Consider the following 17,962-nt stretch of genomic DNA (forward strand, 5'->3'; position numbering starts at 1 on the left):
CATTGGCTGCACTGCTCCTTCTTACTACTTTAATCTGCTGCACAGGGCACTTCTCCGAGAGACCCCTCACATGACTTCCAAGCGTTCCCCTGCACTCAAGTCCCTGGATCTGGGTCGCCAGATGTCAGTATGTCTCTCTTCTCCATGCCCAGCGTGGCCGGAGAGCGGTCTGGTTCTTGAGTAGGGGCAGCTGGGATTGAGAAAATGAAAGAAAGAGACAGACACAGAGATGGAAGAAAAAAGCTGGGGCTGGGTGGGACCACTGTCCTCTGACTGGGACAGAGATGGGGACAGGGACCCAGAGATATTTCCTTGTTTTAAAAAATTCTGTTTTGGTTGGCAGAATAATGCCCCCCCCCCAAATATATTCTCATCCTAAATCTCTGGAAGTCTATGCTATGTTACATGGCAAGAGGGAATTAAATAATCCTGGATTACCCAGTGGGCCCAAAGTAATTTTTTAAATGGTGAGAACAGAAGCAGAAGAATCAGAATCAAAGTGATATAATGTGAAAAATAGTTAACTGGCCATTTTAGTCTTTGGACAGGGGCATCAGCCAAGAAATATGGACAGACTCAGAAGTTGTAAAAGGCAAGGAAATTTTCCCCTACAGCCTCCAGAAGGGATGTTGACACTTTAATTTTAGCCCACTTCTAATCTTTAGAATTGTGAGAGAATAAATTGATGTTTTAAACACTGAGTTTATGGCAATTTGTTACAGTAGCAATAAGAAACTAATACCCCTCTCAAGGCTTATCACACTGAAAATAAAATGCAAACTCCTTACTCTGTGTTACAAACCCTACAAGATCAACTTTTCAATCTCATCACCAACTATTTTTTCCTGCCTTTTATGGTTCCTCAAACAAGCAATGCTTATTTCTGCCTTAAGAAATTTTCACTACCTTCACTCTGTCTTTCTTTATTTTTAAATTTATCTTTATTGTTAAAAGTATTACAAATCAACCAAAGACCTTGGATGCATATATGCATCACCCATGGACACGAACAATAGGGTGCTGAAGGCCTGGGGTGGGGTGTGGGAGTGGACTGGAGGGGGTCAATGGGGAAAAATACTTTTAACAATAAAGATTTATTTTTTAAAAAAAGAAAATGTTACAGATGTCCCCTTTGTTTTGCTGTTGTGTTTCTTTCCCATTTACCCCCTCCTTCCCACCCCTCTCCCAAGCCTTCACCACACTATTATCTGTGTCCATGGGCTATGCATATATGCATACAAGTTCCTGAGTTAATCTCTCCTCTCCCCCACCCACATCTTCCCTCTGAAATTCATCAGTCTGTTCACTCATGGATCAACTGAGGGTGATGTCATTCTAGATGACCTCCTCCAACAACAGTAGGCACGATAAAGTATTTATTGTATGAATATGAATAGCGGTATAATAAATGGCAGCTGTTTTGCAGTACTGAACATAAGGAGTTTTTTAATGTTAAGAAAACATAAAAGTCTTTATAAATTTGTAAGTAACTTTGAATAACAAGAAGTGAGCTACCTGATTTTTTTTTCTGAGTCCATAAATTTCCTATGACCCCACATTGTTTCATGGATAAGAGGTGAGCTAGGAGCAAAATTCATCATTCTTCCACAGTTCCTTTGGTTGACCCTTTTCCCCAACAATTCTTAACAAGCTCTCATTATAGGAAATAGTATCCCCATGGTACCATATCAGCACAGATGTGGTCCTGCATTATCATAGAAATGTGTTCCTCACCTGAAATAATCATATTGGTCTAGATAGAATTTAATTCTGAGGGAAGGGATTTTTCCCCCCTGCTTTGTTCTTTGCTATATCCTCAGAGTGCATCTCAAGAAATGTGCATAACCTGATATTAATGAGGTTGTAATCAAATGGAAGAGAATAAGACATCCATGAAATGCCAGAGGACCATACAAGGGAAATATTGATACTTGAGAGGTGTTACATGGATAATAAGAGCTTGTGAGGTGGGAAGAAGACAGATGGATTTGTTCTAGGGAAGTTGGATAGATCTTGGTGAGAGCATTAAAGAAGGGGTAGGATTTGATAAACAGAGGGGCATGGTGAAGGTAATACAGATTGGGTAACAGACACCAAACAAAGAAAGGAAGTGACTTATTCAGAGAACCATGAAGAGAAGGGCTGGACTTAGGGGTGATACATGGTGAGTGTACCACATAATGAGATAAAGTGAACTCAAATGATGTAGAGTTAGAAAAATCAAGATAATTAACCAAACAAATTGAAAGTTGAGATTGCTGGGCAATATGAATTCATAACACTATAAATTATAGAGAAGTCCTAAATAAGAAAGTATCTTGAGAAAAAAAGAAGTCTTTTAAAAAGCAAGAACTATGTAAAGGTATCTAAGGTATCTATTAAAGGCATTATAAATATAATTTCAAAGGAAGTTTCTAGGAATTACATAAAAGAGGTGGGAGCTCTTGCTGGATGCCTCAATGGGTTGGAGTATTGCCCCTGTACACCAAAATGTTGTGGGATCGATTCTGGTCAGGGCACATACCTAGGTTGCAGGTTTGATACCCGGTCAGGGTACATTTGGGAGGCAACTGATTTATATTTCTCTCTCTCTCTCTCTCTCTCTCTCTCTCTCTCTCTTTCTCTCTCTCTCTCTCCCCCACCCCCCTCTCTCTCCTTTACTTTCTAAAAATAAAAATAAAAACATATCCTCAGGTGGGGATTTAAAAAATAAAAAGAGGTGGGAAGGTGTTACTTTACCACCTCTGCTCACATCACACCTCTCCTCTAAGACAACAAACCTAGCTCAGTGCCCACTTTCTCTACAAAGTCTTTGCTGACCAATTAAGTGGGAATTTTTTCTTCCCACTTAAGACTTTATATTCCGGTTGTTGAGAAGAATAAATGGTATTAACTCAAATAAATTAAAATAAAAACACGGCTCTTAACAATTGCTTAGAAATGGGCATTTGCTTTGTTCTTTAGGTCTCAAAGGATGCATTGAATTATTCCAGTTTAATACATTTGTAATGTGTAGATGATGAGGTCTCTCAGGCTATCCTCTGATGTCAATGCCAAATAAATCTCCTTAGAATTATTTAAAATATTTGAACCATTCCCTACCAATGGCATAAATATCATCAATGACCTGTTGATAGAAATAATCTCCAAAAACTATCAAGAAGGTAGGGTTTTGTTTCTGGATCTATTAAAAAAAAAAAAAAAAAAAAACAACTTCAGGCAACCAACCAGCCTTTATAAAATTTGTATCAGAGAAATTCAGGTGAGAAAGTACATATATAAAGTTTTTATTAACCTCTGAGAAATTTAAGTTCTTTAAAGTTTTTTCTTTTTACAATTCTTATTTTTCAAGTTCTTAAGTTCCTTAAATTATTTCCTTTAACCTAAAGTCTATTGTGTAAGCACTAGTCAAATTATTCTAACTCATTTGTATCACTTCTGAATTCAAGTAAATTTAATTTACTAAAAATAAATAAGCATTAGTGAAGTTTTGGAAACCTCTTTGAATAACGTTTGTCACATAATTTACAAATTAACAGATTCAATGGGTTATTAACCTCTATAACAGGGGTCCTCAAACTTTTTAAACAGGGGGCCAGTTCACTGTCCTTCAGACCGTTGGAGGGCCGGACTTTAGTTTTAAAAAAAACTATGAACAAATTCCTATGCACACTGCACATATCTTATTTTGAAGTAAAAAAACAAAACGGGAACAAATACAATATTTGTATTTGCATGTGGCCCGCGGGCCGTAGTTTGAGGACCCCTGCTCTATAATGAAATGGTGTTTAAAATTTATGGGTTGGACATTCTCTATGTATTAAATTATATGAGGAAGGAATATAATTTCAAAACATTGTTTTAAACTCCTGAAGTAATTTTAGGGACCTTTCTAGTTTCTCTTTTGGTTTTTAGAGAAATTAAATATCAATGTAAAACATAATTATCTGATTAATTATAATCAATTAGGAAAACTGAAGGGAATAATACTATGCAATATTACTTCAAGCTGGTAAGTATAAGGCATTCTATGAAAAAATTACTCAAATTATACTTCTATAGATTTCAAATATTCATTTAAAAATATTGTTCCTAAAAGGATCAGTACCAAATAGTCTGAGATTTAAAAGTTAGTAATATTTTCAGGAAGCCAAAAGGAAAGAAATCTTTCTATAGCTCTCTAAAATGCTTTTCCTCTGTTCCTGGAATACAGAGTATTTATGGTCAATGAATATCTAGAAAATTATCAGTGGGGAAATGTCTAGAAGGATCAACTGGTCTTCTGAGAAAGTATGTAGTACAGAGCAGGCATTTAATAAGTACGAGGTGAATAAATAAATGATTCTTGAATTAACTAAAATCAACAAAGGTAGGCTGAAATATAGCATTCCCCAATAGATTAGAATTCCATCTTTAAGGAAAAGTCTAGGAGATAGATAATTCAAGGTTTAATAAATAGGCTGAAAGTTTAATAAATGTGAGCATCATAGCATCTTAGAATAGCATGGATAAATACAACATTCAAAAGAGTAAAACAACAACAAAGAGTTATTGTTTTACACAGAGGTAAGTGACCTTAAGAATGCATTGCCACACAAGATGTGAATATATTCCTGAATGGTTTGAGATATATGTAAGATTGTCAGTAACTATTCTGATTTATAAGTATGAATAAATACCATTATCACAGGGATGGCACATCCTCAATACATCCAACGTGACGTTATTTACTATAGAATTATAAAGTGCAGAAAATATTAGTTGGATTCCCTAATGGTTATTGTGGACTTATCAAGTTATAAAACATAGTAGACCTAAGAGCATGTCATTTTTATCTATTTAAAATTTTTTTCTGATTATAAAAATAATACTCATTATAGATAATTTGAAATAGAGAAAAATACAAAGAAAAAAGTGATCTATAATTTCCATTGCACAGAGCAAGTTAGTATTAAGATTTTGGTGTTTCTGTGCTTCCTTTCCTTTACATTTATATATGAATATTTATTTAGAAAATTAGGGTTATTCCATATATAAAACATTATATTTTTAATGTCTTATTTTTTATTTTTAATGTTTTATTTTCTTATTTTTATATAGTGTTTTATTATGTCTAGTTTACCATTACATTAAATATTCCAAGTAAACACCATTTTTAATGATTACACAATTTACTGACCAAATGTTTACCTATTAGGTATTTTGAAGTTTTCACTATTATAAATGAAATTACAATGAACATTATTATATGTAAATCTTTGTTTGAGGTACTTATTATTTCTTTCTTCTGGATTCATGGTTACTAGTCATAGGTTATGCACATGTAAGAATTTCCTTTATCTATTACCAAATTTATTTTTCAGTGATTGCATCAACTTATATTTCTGCTGGAATGCAATTAGGTTCCCATTTTAGTGTTTTAGAGAAGACTGTATATTATCATTTCTTTTCTATTATGATTGATAAAAACAAAAAAGCCCTTATAACTGTTTCAAATGATGTCTCTCTAATTAGTAATAAAGTCAAATATTTTTAATTTGTTAAAAATTGTATTTTCAATATTTTGCTATTCCTGTCCTTTACCTATTTTTCTAGGGATTTTTCCTAACTTGTATAAGCTCTTTATATAATAAAACTATAGGAAGATTATCATATTTATTGCAATAATTCCCCATTTTATGTTTGAAATTTAATTTTATTCATGTTTTTGACATGTAATTGAATTTACCAAATTTTATTCCTTTTGATTTCTCCAAATTGTTTTGATAGCATTTAAATTTCTTAAAATTTCTTTATGCACATGCACACATAAATAACTTTATGTTGCATGCATAAATGGTATTATAAGTAACCTGGAAGGTTGTTTATATAGCCTTTTAATTTTTTCCCCCTCCTTTCTCTCTCTCTTCCCTACTTCCATCCCCATCACTCCTCATCTCTCTAACTTCACCCCCTTGATATAAATACCTTGTAAATAGCCTTCCTTTGCCCCAAACCATTTTATTTTTAAATATATACTTAGCTAGCACTGGAGATGGTAAATTGCTAAGAATATGCAAATGAAAACAACCTTTAAAATTTTTTTTCTTGTGGTAAAATATACATAACATAAAATGTACCATTTTAACCACATTTAAGTATATAGTACAGTGGCATTAAGTACATTTATATTATGCAACCATCATCACCACCCATCTCTAGAAATTTTCAACTTCCCAAACTGAAACTCAGTTCTCATCCTATATAATCAAAGCCTAATATACTAAGTGTCCGACCATTCATATGACTGTTGACCAGTTGCTATGATGCTCTGACTGATAGGTTAGCTTGTGGCTGGGGTCCAGTGATCAGGATTGGGTGAGACAGGCTGGAAACGCCCTGGAGCCCTCTCACAGTCCCTCCCCAGCCCCTATTATGCACAAGTGGGGTCCCTCGGCCTAGCTTGTGCCCTCTCACAATCCAGGACCCCTCAGGGGATGTCAGAGAGCCAGTTTCAGCCAGACACCCAAAGGCCAGGCTGAGGGATCGCACCAGTGCACGAATCCGTGCACCAAACCTCTAGTTAAACAAAACCCCATTCCCTCTCTCCCTGACAACCACCATTCTACTTTCTGTCTCTATGAATTTGATTAGTTTAATTCATGTAAGTGAAATCATACAATATTTATCCTTTTGTGTCTAGTTTATTTCACTTAGCATAATGTCACCAAAGTTCATCTATCTTTTAACATGTATCAAAATTTCATTCCTTTTTATGGCTGAATAATATTCCTTTGCCTGTAATAGCATATAACACATTTTGTTCAACCATTCATCCATCAATGGACATTGCAGTTGGCTATTGTGAATAATGCTGCTGTATATGAAAATAGTCTTTTAGACAACATTGTTAATCAGGATATACACAGTCATTGAAATTATTTGGCAATGCTCTACCAATTGCTGAAACTTAAATTAAGAGTCAGCTTTACCTAAACCGTATAGAAGAAACCATATAGAAAAACATTTCTTCCAAGTCCTCCAATGTATCTTTGTGCATCTAATCTGATGTTTTTCTTGAAAATATGCTGGAAAAAATGTTAAAGTAGCTAAAAAGGTAATAGCTTCAGGAAATTAATACTTCCCCAGAATTGGTTCTGCACCAAAATCCATGTGACATGTGAAAGCAATATGGAAGATGTTCCTTGTCCTTCTGGGCTAGACAGAGATAAATGGTTCAACTGGGCATATTATAAGTTAGTATCTCATTTCTCCATAATATTTTTTCTCAACAGAGAGGTCAGTAATGGCTGGAGAAAAATTATACCATGAACAATGAGTTTATCCTCACAGGATTTACAGATCACCCAGAGTTAAAACCCTTCTCTTTGTGGTGTTTTTGCCATCTACCTGATCACCATGGTAAGGAATCTAAGCCTGATGATATTAATTTCAAAAGAGCATAGTCTTTACACACCAATGTACATCTTTCTGGCAACCTTGCTCTTGTGGATTCTTGCTGTGCCTGTGCCATTACTCCTAAGATGTCAGGGAACTTCTTTTCTGAGAACGGAATGGTTACCCTTTATGAATGTATTTTATTTTCTTTGCACTATTGAAATGGCAGACTGCTTTCTTTTGGTCGCAATGGCCTATGATCGCTATTTGGCCATATGCAGCCCACTGCAGTGCCACAACATGATATCAAAGAAACTCTGCATTCAGATGACCACAGGGGTCATGATTCATAGAGGGCTTCTATTCAGGTTAGCTTTCTGTGGATCTAACCACAACAACCACTTTTATTGTGATATTCTTTCTTTATACAGACTCTCCTGTGTTGACCCTATGTGAATGAACTGGTGCAATTTGTCTTTGCAGGCTCAATTCAAGTCGTCACCATAGGTAGTGTCTTAATATCTTACCTCTACATTCTCTTTACTATTGTCAAAATGAAATCCAAAGAGGGAAGGGTTAAAGCCTTTTCTACTGTGCATCCGCTTTCTGTCTGTTTCGTTATTTTACGGGTCTCTTTTTTTCATGTACATTAGACCAAATTTGCTTGAAGGAGGAGACAAAAATATACCAGCTGCTATTTTGTTTACAATAGTAGTTCCATTACTTAATCCTTTTATTTATAGCCTGAGAAATAAGAAAATAACAAGTGGCTTGAGAAAAATTCTGAGGAAAAAAGGATCTCAAGGAAGTTTGAAAAAAAAAAAAGGCATCTACTGCAGCATAATGACAAGTGGAGAAAAAAACTTCCAGGTGGAATTGCACAGAGAAAATCACAAATCCTATCTAATAATAGACAAACATGGTAATTGACCATACCTTCACTACATTTCACATTGGCTAATTAGGGTGATATGCAAATTAACTGCCAACAAAGATGGCAGTTAACCGCCAACAAAGATGGCGGTTAATTTGCATATGTAGACAAATGCTGGGAGGCGGAAGGGGAAGGACGGAAGAAGCTGCCTGCTGCTGATGGTGATCGGAAACCCAGGCAGCAGGCAAGAGCCGGGTGGCAGGGCAAAGGCGCTAAGGAGTAACTGTGCTAAATCTTAACTAAAAAATAACAAAAAATGAGAATCAAACTGAATTCATTCAAGAAACAACTTAGTATGTTGCCAAGCTCATAGAATGGGTCAGCATCAGGGATTTATCAGAATCTAGAAGAACACTAAAACAAGGAGAAAAAATAAAATAATTGTCAGACCAAAAAAAGAAAAAGAAAAAGAAAGAAATAAAACCAACAATCTTGGAGCATGAACACTCCAAAATTGAGGGTTTACTATACTTGTGATTTTAACCCGTCTAACTACAAAACCTACACTCTTGATTATTGCATGAAAACTCACAAAAGGTCATCCAGGATTGCACAGAAGTGTTTTGCTCATGCATTGCAGAACAGCAAAGTACTTTTTAAAATTTATCTTTATTGTTGAAAGTATTACAGATGTCCCCCATTGACCCCCTCCTCCTCACTTGCACCTCCTCCCTAGGCCTTCACTGCACTATTGTCTGTTTCCATGGGTTATGCATATATGCATATAAATTCTTTGGTTAATCTCTTCCTGTTTGCCCCCCCGTCCCCCTTTCCCTCTGAGAATGGTCAATCTGTTGCATGTTTCCTTGTCTCAGGGTCTATTTTGTTTTTCAGTTTATTTGTTCATTAGATTCCACATATAAATGAGATCATGTGATATTTATCTTTCTCTGACTGGCTTATTTTGCTTAGCACAGTGGTCGACAAACTCATTAGTCAACAGAGCCAAACATCAACAGTACAACGATTGAAATTTCTTTTGAGAGCCAAATTTTTTAAACTTAAACTATATAGGTAGGTACATTGTTATTAACTTAATTAGGGTACTCCTAAACTGGCCTTTGCTAAAAACATCCTCAATCTGATTGAAGTACTTTCGCTGAGGTCGACCCCTTCCAACTCTACCATCCACACTCGTCTTGTATACTTGTTTCATCTATCTCCTTTCATTCATTCTCTCTATATGTCCAAACCATCTCAACATACCTTTCTCAATCCTCGACACTACATCTTCTTTCACTCCACAACGTTCCCTAAAATTAACTTAATAAACTTTACTTAAAGTTTTAAGTCTTAGTTAAACTATAGGTACATTTAATAAAACTTGATATCATACTTAATAATGATGTTATTTATTGATAAAATTAAATTCCTTACAATTTACCTTACAATACCCATAAAATTAAATCATGACAATGACTGACAAACACTAATGTGAACAATGGCCTTGCATCTCCTTGGAAAGTTTGGGTAAGTCAGGTTTGTATGTTGTTGCCCGCACGTGGTATTTTGTGGAAGAGCCACACTCAAGGGGCCAAAGAGCCACATGTGGCTCGCGAGCCATGGTTTGCCGACCACTGGCTTGGCATAATCCTCTCCAGATCCCTCCATGTTGTCTCAAAGGGTAGGAGATCCTTTTTTTTTTTTTTTTTTACTGCAGCATAGTATTCATTGTGTAAATATATCACATCTTTTTTATCCACTCATCTACTAATGGGCACTTGGGCAGCACAGTACTTTTTAAAAAAATTAATTTCCAAGATTTAAAAATCAGGAGAATATTTATAAAAGCAAGTTTTAAGTTCCCTTAACAAGTAGGGAGATCTGACAACAATTAGGTTTTTTCTTTATGCCACCTGCCTGGCCCCTCTGAGCATTTAAATATGTAAACTTATGTGACAAAATACTGCCTCTCATCATTTTTCATTATTTCAATAGTCAGTTGCAGTAAAAACATTTACTAAATTGCTATTATAAACTAAAAAAATAACGCTGATTTGAAAAATGTCTTACTGTCTCAGCTCACCTATTATAGTGAAAATACTAAGCAATGAAAGAAATGACCAAAATAGCCCAAAAGAGGTAAATACATTTAGTTTTTAAAAGGAAAATCTTATACAGCAGACAGTTGACTATTGAATGTCAGTGTTTTAAAAAACAGTATTAAAAAGCTATTTCAGTTTTACTGGGCAGGAGGTTTAGGTATGAACTTCATAGAAATATGGTGGGGCAAGAGTTAATACAATTTATCTTAAACAAATATTGTTATCATTTTATTAACTATGAACTTACTATTTTACCCAGCTTAAAGTATCTTCATCTCTTTGTATTATAATTTTTTGTTTTGTTTTTCTTGGTGATTTAATTCAATCCCAGGAGACAGAGAACAAAACTAGTTAGTCCTGTTTACAATATTAACAAAAAAGGCAATTCTTTTTCCATACAGGAACAAAAGCCAAATTCTAATGTGGGAAAGAGTGTATTATCAAATTAATATGTTAGTTTAGAAGAAATGCATCATTATATAATGATATTACTTACAGATATTTTTCCTTTAATACTTCCTTTAGAAGATAAGGATAAAAGAAGATGTATGAAATAAAGGAAAATTGACCAAGATAAAAATGTAAAACTTTCTATGAAGAGAAAAGAACTTCTGGGAATTTATTTTTTAAAAACAGGATATATGCACCTGAGTTGAACTAGTTCCTCATAAAACCAGAGAGGGAACGTGAGAAAAGAACACCCTTTGGTTGTGACATTCCGATAGGGCAAGTTAGTTCATATAACTTAGTGGTATGTAAGTTTACTAGTATGTACACGTAGGGGAAGGGGGGAGATGTTGGGGATGTTTACAATAAATCTGGAACATAAATGAGTTACTTGAGATTACCACAGGATAAAAAATTAAAAAAAAAACAACAGGACAAAATTGATCTATTCATCCCTTGAAGACAATTATATTTAGACTAGCTCTATGCGTAGACAAAGTATTATAATTTGAGGGGCCCCAAACTATTCTCCTGATCAAAATATTTCTTCTTCTCTATAGCAACGACATATTCCATCATTAGAATGTTGAAATAAACATGTTGAATTGATTTTATTTTTCTTGCCAAATTAGCAAGAGCATGATTGATGACTAAGTGCATTATTCATGGACTAAAAAATGAAATGTGTTACTCTTCCATATTAAAGAAAATGATTTGTGTCTCTGTGCTTTGAGTGGCAGCCCATGTTCCATGTGACTCTCGTGAGGGCAGGAGTCCGATGTGCGTACCCAGGGCCAATGCAATTCCTGACACCAGCTGAGATGCTCAAACCTTAGGCTGAGAAAGAAAGAAGGGGGAAGAGCAAGAAGAAAAAAATTAAGATTAAGGTCTTAAAAGTCTAGGTGTTAAAACAGAAACAACTTACTTGGAAGGTATGACTCCTTATCTCAGTAGCACAAATCAATTCAATAGCTGTTCAGTAGGAAGGAGCCCAGAGGAAAGAGGCACATATCTAGGAAGCCATTACTCTCACACACTCCAAAGGCCAGATAATGCCCTAAATGTGAATCTAGAAATCTAGGGGCAGACTGAGAACCTTGAATTGTACAGGAAGAAGCAGAGCTAAAAGTGGGAGGACCCCAACCTAGTTATCTGCTCAGTTTTATGTTGACTAAACTAGGAGTGTGACTCTCCAAAGAATGCATCACCTGAGCATTCTCTTAGTCTTACACCGGGACAAGAAACAAATGTGAAGACTGAAATTTCTCATGACAAGAACTCTTGCAGAAGCAAGCTCTGAGCACCAAAGAGATGAAATCTTTGGCATAATTTCCTCATTCCCCTGAAGGCTGTCCTCCTTTGTAACACTCTCCACTGTGTACTCCTCATCCCCTCCTACGAAACGAGTCAACTTTTTTCCTGTCATCCCAGGAAAGTATGTACTGAGTTTTGTTCCTCTTAGTGTAAGAAATGACATGAGGTAACACAGTAAAAAAAATTTCATAAGATTCTTAGAAATTCATCTAATATAAGATATTAAAAAGAAAAGAAAATTGTATAGGATATTTATAGTGCATGCAATATAATTGGCATAGTGAACTAAAAGGAACTTCACTCGCTACAGTGTTCCTCACTCTCATAATTGTTGTTTATTTAACTTTATATTTAAATATGAAGTCCCTGTATATGGGGAAATACTAATTTTTTGAGCTAGATTACTCTCTTCCTGAGGAAATATACATCAAGAATATAACTTATTTCTTTGAAGCTCAAAATATATTCAAAATATATTAGAGATGTGTATATGCATGTATTTACATCTGAAAAATGAGTATTGTGGGTAATCAGACTTAAAAGATTAGCTCCTACAGCCAACAAAATACTCAATGGGCAAATCTAAAACCATTTTCCCTAAGAACGGGAACAAGACAGGGATGCCCACTTTCACCACTCTTGTTCAACATAGTTCTGGAAGTCCTGACCATAGGGATCAGACAAGAAGAAGAAATAGAAGGCATCCAAACTTGAAAGGAGGAAGTAGAACTCTCATTATTCACAGATGACATGATATTGTATATAGAAAACCCTAAAGACTCCATAAAAAAACTACTAGATTTAATAAATGAATTCAGAAAAATAGCAGGATACAAAATTAACACCCCAAAATCCATAGCATTTTTATACACCAATAGTGAATTCTCAGAAAGAGAAACTAAGAAAACAATCCCATTTACCATTGCAACAAAAAAATTAAGATACTTAGAAATAAACTTAACCAAGGGGGTAAAAGACTTGTACTCAGAAAACTACAGGACGTTGAAAAAACAGATAGAGGAGGATATAAACAAGTGGAAGAATATACCATATTCATGGATTGGTAGAATCAACATCATTAACATGTCCATACTTTCCAAAGCAATCTATAGATTCAATTTAATCATTATTAAAATAGTAATGGCATATTTCACAAACCTAGAATAAGCACTCCAAAAATGTATATGGAACCAAAAAAGACCCTGAATAGCTGCAGCAATCTTGAGAAAGAAGAACAAAGTTGGAGGAATCACAATACCAGATATCATGTTATACTACAAAGCCACTGTACTCAAAAGAGCCTGGTACTGCCACAAGAACAGACATATAGATCGATGGAACAGAACAGAGAACCCAGAAATCGACCCAAGCCGATTTCTCAATTAATACTTGTCATAGAAGGCAAAAGCATACATTGGAGCAGAGACAATCTCTTCAATAAATTGTGTTGGGAAAATTGGACAGGTACATGGAAAAAATAAAACTACACACCAACCTACACTATTCATAAGAATAAACTCAAAATGGATAAAAGACTTAAATGTAATATGTGAAACCATAAAGGTCCTAGAAAAACCATAGGCACCAAAATTTCAGACATCTCTTGCAGCAATATGTTTATTAATACATCTCCTAGGACAATGGAAACTAAGGAGAAAATAAACAAATGGGACATTAAAATAAAAAGCTTCTTCACTGCAAAAGAAACAATCATCAAAATAACAAGAGAGCCCACTACATGGGAGAACATATTTGCCAATGATACATCTGATAAAGGGTTAATATCCAAAATATATAAGGAACTTATACAACTTAACAAAAGGAAGACAAACAATCCAATTAAAAAAATGGGCAAAGGACCTAAATAGATAGCTCTCCAAAGTGGACATACAGAAAGTCAAAAGACATATGAAAACATGCTGAAAGTCACTAATCATCTGGGAGATGCAAATCACAACAACAATGGGATATCACCTCACACCTGTCAGACTGGCTATCATCAACAAATCAACCGACAAGTGTTGGAGAGGTTGTGGAGAAAGGGGAACACTAGTACACTGCAGGTGGGAATGCAGACTGGTGCAGCCACTATGGAAACAGTATGGGGTTGCCTTAAAAAATTAAAAATGGAACTCCCATTTGACCCAGTCATCCCACTTCTAAGAATACATCCTAAGAAACTTGAAACATTCATCAGAAAGAATATCTTCACCCCTATGTTCATAGCAGTGCAATTTACAATAGCTAAGACTTGGAAACAGCCTAAGTGTCCATCAGCAGATGAGTGGATAAAAAAACTATAGTACGTTTATACAATGGGATAAAAAAAGAAAAAGAAATGTTACTATTTGCAACAGCATGGATGGACCTGCAGAGTATTATGCTGAGTGAAATAAGCCAGTGAGAAAAAGATAAGTACCCCATGATCTCACTCGTATGTGGAATCTAATGAACCAAATAAACTGATGATCAATAATAGACCTAAAGTCATAGAAGCATGAACAGACTGTTGAACCTCAGAGGGAAGGCAGGGGAGGGTGGATGGGAAGAGATCAACCAATGAACTTGTATGCATATATGCATAACCCATGGACACAGACAATGGGGTGGTGAGGGCCTTAGGGGGAAGGGAAAGACGGGAGCAGGCTGCAAGAGGTTAATGGGGAAAAAGAGGACTTATCTAGTACTTTCAACAATAAAGATTAAAAAACATCATAAAGGACAAAAAGTCAGTTACATAATCTAAATATAAATAATATAAATAATAAATATATTTATTATTCAATTAATACTTACTGAGCATTTTATTATATACAAAGCACTGGCTAAGCATATTGTGTACTATGATCAAAGCCAGACAAGATTTCTTGTCTCAGGAGTATTAAGTAGCCCAGTGGAAGAAGAAGATATTAAACAAAAATCATAAGATTTAATAATGTTTAACTAGACTTAAATGTAATTCATCTAATTATCGGTTAAATTTTATCAGAAGTTCCACATTCCAAATTGAGATGTTAGACCCCTGTGCAGGATCTTGTCTAAAAATGGACTTGTGGTTTTTAGCTCATCATTCTCTTCAAGGAGCACCTGTGGATTTATCGGAGTTTGGAGAATTAGGAGACAGACATTCTCTGGAGAGTTTTACTGAAGGCTCTGGGCTTTTTCCAAGGCCCAGCCACTATGGTGAGGAGGGGGCTTGCCTCTCCCTTTACTAAGACAGGTGAGAGAGGTTTTACTAAGAGAGCTTGACACATGACCCTGGAGTTTGAGAAACCCATGGAAGAAAATCTAACTCACTTTTGAAATGTCAGTAGATGAAAGGACTTAGCTAGATGGTCTGAAACAGAACCAGCGATACCCCAGGGTGAGTTGGGAGAAACCCACATTCTTACTGTCCAGGTATCTATTAGCCTCTTGTTTCTTGGAAGGCTGAATGTCTTTCCCATAGAAAGAGCCAATCAAGGTCCCTGTAAAAGAGAATTCCTGAGTAATATGATCTCAAAACAGAGGAAACGGCCTGCCAGGAACCCTAGGTTTCGAGAGGAGTGGTAAGCAACAGGTGAAGGAGAGACATTGCTTTCACTTGTTAAAAGAACTGCAGTCTAAAGGTCTGTAGAGAGTTCTCTAAAAGACTCCCCAAAGTAGCCCTTAAAAGAGTCTTTGTAATTGAGCCTGGGCCCTCTATAGCCTCAAGGTGAGATGACAACTGTACCAGACACATAAACAAAACTACTTTCCCCTAATCTACTCTTCCCAGAATTTGACCATAGAGGGGTCAGAAACAGTAACTGTCCGTGTAGAAGAAAGGGACTGAGGAAAGAAGCTGGCCAAGTCCCCTCCCCTATTGTATGTAGGGCTCCCAGCTAGAGGCAAGCCTACCCCAAGAGAGGAGGGACTTTTAACTTTGGTGTTTTCGTTTCAATATTCCACTAACTGGCCTGAGAGTGACTGTTAGACTGGACTGAACTTTTTCACATCCCCCTTAAAGAAGACAACTTCATTAATTATGAAGTGACCCCAAAACCTACCTTAGATTTTATTAAAATTTGTGAAGACAGGATCCATGGAGTTAACAAGGAGTGATGACAAATAGAGTCACTCTCAACCAAATATAGTCACTCTCAACCTTGGACTTTACTGCCTATCATACTCAACTTCAGAGTTGCTGTGAAAAAATATGAGGGAGAACTAACTCAAGAAAGATGATCAGGGAAAACTTTGCTAAGGAAATACATGTTAAACTTTGATTATAACAATAAATAGAAATTAGCCAGGTAAAGAAGTGGGTAGGGAAGTAGAGTGGTAGGTAAAGTCAGAAACAGGAAAAAATCTTTTTAAAGCCTCTGGTATAGGAGAGCATTGTTGTAAAGATTATGACTGTATCATAAATTACTCCAAAATGTAGTGGCATAAGACAAGACGACAACAATCTTTTACGGTTCTGTGGGTTGATTGGGCTCAACAAGGTGGTTCTTGATTGCAGTCTCAGAGGATTATAGTAGATATTGGCTGGGTCAGAGTCATCTGCAGGCTCAGCAGAGCTGGACATCCAAGAAGGTAAATACACATGGCTGGAAGAGGATCTTGGCTGTCAACTGGGAGCTTAGCTTGGGATTTTGACTGTAGCACCTACAATGGGCCTCTCCATGTGGCATGGGCTTCCCAGCATGGCAGCTGGGTTATGAGACAGAACATCTCACAAACCAAGTGTTCCAATAGAACCAATCTGAAGTCAATTATAGCCCTATGTGACCTCGTAGTATCGCTTCAACAATACTTGAATGGTCAAAGCAATCACAAGCCAGCCTAGATTCAAAGGAAGAGGACAAAGAACCCCCCTTTCAATGAGAGGATGATCAAAGAATTATAGGGCCATGTTCTTAACTGCCATTGCATGGCCCACTGGGTAAACTCAAAGGCTAGTGTGTCTAAAGTACAGAAATTGCTAGTGAGGGTGTCAGGCCAGCTTGCAAACTATTCTAAGAGTAATGGAACAAAATTAAAACATTGTTGATAAATAATTATCAAGAATAATGTAGAAGGTCATTGAACCAGGAATCTCATTTTATTCAAAAGAAATAAATGGTTTGTCAAACACCTGCTATTAATCAAGATAAACACTATTTCAGTAATCAAGAGAGAATTGCATAATACTGAGCTGATTTCTTTGGGAACAGGGCCTGATTGAAAATGTATAATCAAATTTCCTGTTGATGAAGTTATTTCTTGATGACTATGCCTTTGAAATAAGAGGCACTTTCATTTTTATATCCTTTAAAGTACTCATGCTTCCCTCCATTTACTGGTATTAAACTTGTAACTTTATCTAACTCTCTGATTTCATTGTAGAACTGTACTTTATAAATACCTAGTACAGATAGAGATACATTGACTTCATCAAGCTTTTCCGATAGTGTTATACTGTACTTACTTCTGAATGCAACAAGTCAACAAAAAAATTTAAACATTTTCTAGTATAGCGCTTATGAAATATGCAAAAATCACAAAAAAACTAAGTGATTGAGTTAAATTGTACATGTGGCATCACAACTGACAAAGAACTGAACCCAATTCCTCTTCCAGCTCAGGGGGAGGAAAACTACATCTACACATCTCAAAGTTACCTGGAAGAAACCCTTAGGGAGCTTTTCCTCCAGTGTTAAACTTAAGTTCTTGTCAATCAATTCTAATTCTTTCCTAGATAGTCTAGTTTCAAGTATATGATTTACAATGGAGCTTTCTAATAATTTTAATGATTAACATTCAGAAACCTCTTTTATTTCCTGAGACTATTCTTTGCAAGGCAATGTGGGAGATGTTAGGAGATACAAAGATTAGATAGGCA

General features: G+C 35.7%; 1 pseudogene; it reads left to right on the forward strand.

The window, feature by feature from the left end:
- Positions 1–70: 70 nt before the first annotated feature.
- On the forward strand, positions 71–15,234 carry LOC132229637 (olfactory receptor 5K1-like; annotated as a pseudogene).
- Positions 15,235–17,962: the final 2,728 nt, after the last annotated feature.

This window comes from Myotis daubentonii, chromosome 3 (assembly GCF_963259705.1).
Source record: "Myotis daubentonii chromosome 3, mMyoDau2.1, whole genome shotgun sequence".
Classification (NCBI taxonomy): Eukaryota; Metazoa; Chordata; class Mammalia; order Chiroptera; family Vespertilionidae; genus Myotis; species Myotis daubentonii.